Here is a 6,000-nt window from a genome sequence, read left to right as displayed (position 1 = left end):
GGAAACTAACACAAGAAGAACCTTGTAGCTGCCGCTACTTGCCTTATAAACTGTGCAATCCCACCCCACCCCCTCAACTCCTCCTGCTCTGGTCAGAGAGTTAAATATAAAACAGCGCTGTGTTAATCAGCAGTTGGAGCTGATGAAATGCCAAGACTCAGTCAGCAGTTTTCCAGAAGACAGATCTCAGATAGAGAGGTGTAACTGCTCACAAACCTCAACCTTTGTTACTAGGGATGTGCTCCGCTCCGATTAGGAGCGTAGAAGCAGTAGCGGATTGGCCTGCTCCGCCTTACCCAGAGGCGGAGTAGGAGCGGACCGCGGACCCCCTAGAAGCAAGGCGAAGAGAAGCGACCATTTTTCGGAGCTCCGAGTTCAGTCGGAGCGCTCCGGTCGCCATCTTGAAAACATTTCGCCATAGGATTGCATTGCGGCAAATAATCGCGCATAACTACGTTGTTTTTGAAGCTATCGTTCTGGAAATTCTTGTGCACAGAGAGTCGTGGATGGGGGTCATTTTGAGACCACTCTCACCTCTCTGCGTGCTGTGGTTCACGTGCAATATTTTTTTAAAAATCGGGTCAACCGCGGGGCTCAAACTGCGTTTCGGCTTTTCGCCCATAGGATTGCATTGAGGGAAAGAATCGGGGATAACTGGGGGGGGGTTTAAGCTATCGTTCTGAAAATTCTTGTGCACAGAGAGTCGTGGATGGGGGTCATTTTGAGACCACTCTCAACTTTCTGCATCGTACGGGTCGCGGGCTAGAAGTTTTTTAAAAATAGGGTCAACCGCGGGGCTCCGTTTCGGCTTTTCGCCCATAGGATTGCATTGAGGGAAAGAATCGGGGATAACTGGGGGGGGTTTAAGCTATCGTTCTGAAAATTCTTGTGCACAGAGAGTCGTGGATGGGGGTCATTTTGAGACCACTCTCAACTTTCTGCATCGTACGGGTCGCGGGCTAGAAGTTTTTTAAAAATCGGCGGGAAAAATACCTTTTTCAAAGGGCTGAGGGGCAGAGTCAGCTCCCGGTCATGATGATCCCAAAGTTGGAGGAGGGCATAGGCAAAACAGGTAACTTGGGATTCTGGGAAACTTCTCTTTCTTCATCTGAACGGGCTTTTCCCCGTGTTTTTTAACACAGTAGCCCCACCAAATGCACAAACACAACCTGAAATCATATACTAAGCCAAGAATAAGAGATAGAAAACACAGCACTGCTCCCCACCCTAACCTTGGTGAACAACTGAATCGATGTGGTGCAAGGGGATGAGCTCCCCTAGGGCATCTCATCGTGGACGTGCCCCCACTCTCTCCTGCACTGGAAGGCCATAGAGCCTTCCAAAGAGAGTAAAACGGTGGAGCAATGCCTATCATGAGTTGAAGTGAATGGTCACTTTTCAGTGGTGGAGCAATGCCTGTTATGAGTTGAAGTGAGCGTTTTACTTCTTCTCAGAGCTGTTGGTGGCTGTCTTGAACTGGCAGCTACTTCCCCCTCCCCCGGGCACGTCCCCCTATTGCTGGTAAAAGACAGATATAGCCTTTTTTTTTTAATTCTTCTTGCTGTTTATTGAGCAACACTGCTGCTTTTAATTCCACCCCTCCTTTGTTTATTGATTGATTTATTCCATTTTCTATGCATTACTGGCTTATCCTTGGCTCCCTTCCTTATGCCCCCAGAAATGCCAGCTGCATGCCTGCCTGCCTTCCCTCCCTCCTCCCCTGCCCACCTCGCAGGGATGTTGTGTGTGGGGTGCCCGATTTTCAAAAATTCGCCAAAAATCAGGGGATGATGGGATTGCCTTGAAACTTGGCGTGTGTGTGTATACGCCCATGAGGTGTCATGGTGCCAAACGTGAGGTTTCTAACTTCAACGGAAAAAAAGTTGTTTACTTTTTTAGCTTTCAATGCAACCCTATGGGGGGGCAAAAACGGAGCTCCGGATCCGGATCCGGAGCTCCGAGCGGAGCGGAGCGGAAGTGGGCGGAGCGGGGGCGGGGCGGAGCGACCCGCTCCGAAAAATGGCGGATCTGCAAGTGAAGCGGAGCGGGGGGTCCGTGCACACCCCTATTTGTTACTACCTCTTTGGATTTCCCCGTCTGGATCTTTTATGAGCAAGAATTTCCTTGAACTTCCAGCTCAGACATTTGTGCAAGATCATCTCTGTTTTGGGGAGGGGGTTGCCCCCACCCTTCTATATCCCCCTCTTAAAAAAACAACACATCTCTTTCTGTTTTGGTTTTCCCTCTCAGAGTCCTTTTTCTTTGCTCTGTAATTCCACACAGTTATAGACAGAACACTTGGCCAGAAAAGTCATAATTTTTTGCCTCAGACTGTAAACATTGGTTCTTTGTGTGTATTACAGAGCCAAACGTAATCTTCCAGAGTCTGTTCAGATTTGCATACGAGCAGGCGAGCAGCTATGGGTGTTTCACTCCCAATTTAGCTATTTAAGGTTGGTTCGTTTTGTGCAGATGATCATGGGAACATTTGGAGAAGTAAATAGAAAAGGTGATTTCTTTGAGCTAGTTTGCATGTCACAATCTCAAATAAAATGTTCATTGGTTCTGAAATAGTCACTGTGACCCTGTTCAGATGACACGCTAAACCACAGTGGTTAAGTATTTTGAGCTGAACATTATGGCTTTGCGTGGCATGTGAATCCTGTTCAGATGACACGCTATGCCATGGTTAGGCTACTAACCCTTTTTGCAGCAAATGATTAGTAAGAATGCTTAAACCATGGTTATGAAGTCACCATGGTTAGGAATGGTTTACATGGCATGCTAAGTCATGGTTCACACGGCACGCTAAGCCATAATGTTTAGCTCAAAACACTTAACGTGGCTTAGTATGTCGTCTTAACAGGGTCAGTGTTTTGTGTGAACTTTTCCTAACCCTGGTGGCTACATAACATGATTTAAACACGCTCACTAACCATTTGCTGCAAAAGGACTAGTGGCCTAACCATGGTTTAGCGTGCTGACTAAATAGGCCCTACGTCTGTCTGTCTCCCAGCCCAGCCCTACTGCTGCTTTCTGAAGAGCTACATTGGCTGGAAAGCAGGTGATCTTCCGGGGCACCCTCTCCTACAATGCCTGACTCTGAGGAAGGACCCCTTGAGCCAGGCATAAAACAATAAAACAAAAACAAACAAACAAGAATGCAAGTATAACTACATACTTCAAAGTCCTCAGTTTCAAATATTACAACATTCTAAATGAAAAAAGAGAAAAAGGAGTGAATAACACATCCACAGGCAGACCAAATGTCAAAATATAAGTCCATTCGTAAATGGAGCCTACAGTATTTACCACTCTTTCAAATATTGCTAGTGATGTTAGGTCTTCAATCTATTGCATTAGAGGTGGTGAGCTTTTATCATTCCAATGTTGTAGTATCAGTCTTTTAGTTTACACATAGTTTTCTGTCTTTGTTTTAGAATTTTGTATTTAATGGAATACTCATATTTCTTACAGTATGTATGCAAAGTTTTGTTTTTGATTTGTTTTTTCGTTTTATACATGATTTGTTTTGTTTCATTAAAATCACAATTTTTTTTAAAAAAATAATAATAATCCAGAATGGATTGAAACAAAGTTCTCACCTGCTTGCACCAACCAAATTCAATAGGCGCAGCTATTCCAGCATGTAATAAAATAAATAAATAAAATAAATAGAAGTGAAGCATTTGCATCCTGGTTCACTGAGTTCAGAATAAAGGTGGACATTTGTGCCATGACAGGTTCGTATTTCTCTAATCAGAGGATTATAGAAATGACAAGAATGAAAAACAACAACAAGCTGGCATCAAAAATTGATCAGAACTTCCTTGATTCCAAGTCTCACATATTTAAATATGTTTGTGCATGATCATGACCTCCACATTTCAGCAAACCAGTCTCTGAATGGAGCAGGGCATGGCCTTTCCATTTAGTAGCCCATGCAATTTTAGTTGCTCAATAAGGAGTAAGACGGTCCCTGCCTACAGGTTTACAGTCCTAATCTACACCAAGTAGGATATTGCACTATGAAAGCTGTATGAAAGCGGTCTATAAGAGGCAGGAGCCACACTACTGCTTTATAGCGGTATTGAAGTTCACTGACAACTGTTGGGGCCCATTGACACATACCATATACTGCTTTCATACCGCTTGGTGTGGCTCCTGTCTTTTATATACTGGTTTCATACTGCTTTCATAGTGCAATATCCTGCTTGGTGTAGATTAGGCCACAAACTCAAAAAAAGACATGAGACACAAGTGGAAAAGGCATGGGGAGGGGAATAAGCAAACTTTCAGCAGAGCTGGTAGAATGGGCCTGCTTACCTTCTCATATCCTAGGGATGAAGGGGAGCTGATGCTCCTATTACATGCTCCCTTGCTCCATCTTCTTTCTGAAGCGGCTGTTGATGTACAATTTAGGACACATACACCCCAAACTAGTTCATGGGGGCAGTGGGAGGGAATGGCAGATATATATTTTTATAAAATTAGAGGCCAAATGCGTTTTGCTAGCCTGAAGATGAGGGATAAATCACAGCATTAATGATAACATTTGGCATTTAAGAGTGATACCATAAACTTTTTTGCATATAAGCACATAAGAACATAAGATGAGCCATGCTGGATCACACCAAGGATCCATCTAGTCCAGCACTCTGTTCACATAGTGGCCAACTAGCTGTTGACCAGGAACCCCCAAGCAGGACGTGAGCGCAACAGCATCCTCCTGCCCATGTTCCACATCAACTTGTGTATATAGGCTTACTGCCTCTGATACTGGAGGTAACACATAGCCATCAGGATTAGTAGCCATTGATAGCCTTCTTCTCCAGGAATTTATCCAACCCCTTTTTAAAGCCATCCAAATTGGTGGCCATGACGATAATTCAGCCCTGCTGAGCAAGAGGGACCTGAAACTGAATGATAGGAGGGAGATTACCTAGTGGATTCATGGACTAGCAGCCAGTGAAGCTGGAAAAGGACAGGTGTGGTGTGATCTTGTTGGCCAGAAGACAGAAGGTGGAGTTTGGCATAATCAGCTGGCAATTGCAAATATCATTTTATTCTTATATCTAACCCCTGTGAAAATTGCTAAATTCTTTGCCATGGTTATTTCTCTGTATCAGGGAGTTCCAGAATTCAGCTTTTTCCAAGTTAAGTACAGACATTGGGATCCATCACACATAATTTCCCCCTTGCTTTGCCACTGCTTTTTTTTTTTTTTACCTCCGATGCATAAGCGCACCAAGCTTATGGTCCCTTTCACCTGAATATGCTGCTTTTTCTTTGCTGTTCCACTCCACCTCGTCCCTTCTCTTTCTCCATTGGTTGCTCCTTCCTCATCACCTTTCACAAGACATATACAAGCAGGTCCTGTCAGATGAGTACTTCAACCAGACCGCCTTTCTGCCCAGCAAAAATGGAATGACCCTTTAGTCTGGCTCTTTGGGGGCATTGAGGGAATACAATCCTGTCTCTGCAGAGATTCAGGCATTGTACAATTTTTAAAAAATCCTTTTGAGTCTGGGATGCAAGGTTTGGGTTTTATATTCAGGTTTGGAGCCGGCTGCTGGGAGAGATTATTTTTCCCTGCCAGGACCTGATGCAATCCATTCCAGCCAACAGCCAGACTCCAGTCACAGCACATGCCCCAACAAAGGAAAATGTGAGAGTGCAGCACTATATGAGGCTTAAGGGCGCATTAAATGCGCTTACAAAAAATAATACAGACTTTAGGCATTCTAGGAAAAGACAGAAAATGCTGGGGAAGAGGCGGGGTGTCAGCAGGACAGGCACGGCTTCATCTGAGTACTGTGCTGCAAATCCGCACACGAGGCATGGAGAGAGTGCACTAAATTGCTGGTGTGATAGAGGTATCATTACTGAGCCTCCTATTTTGGGGAGAATTCGCTGATCCAGGCTCTAAGTCTGGTTTTCCAAAATGGTGCCCATGGACACTTCTCTTGACACCTACAGTTTGTTTGTTTGTTTTTAATT

Source organism: Elgaria multicarinata, chromosome 10 (genome assembly GCF_023053635.1).
Source record: "Elgaria multicarinata webbii isolate HBS135686 ecotype San Diego chromosome 10, rElgMul1.1.pri, whole genome shotgun sequence".
Lineage (NCBI taxonomy): Eukaryota > Metazoa > Chordata > Lepidosauria > Squamata > Anguidae > Elgaria > Elgaria multicarinata.
This window is presented reverse-complemented; position numbering follows the sequence as displayed.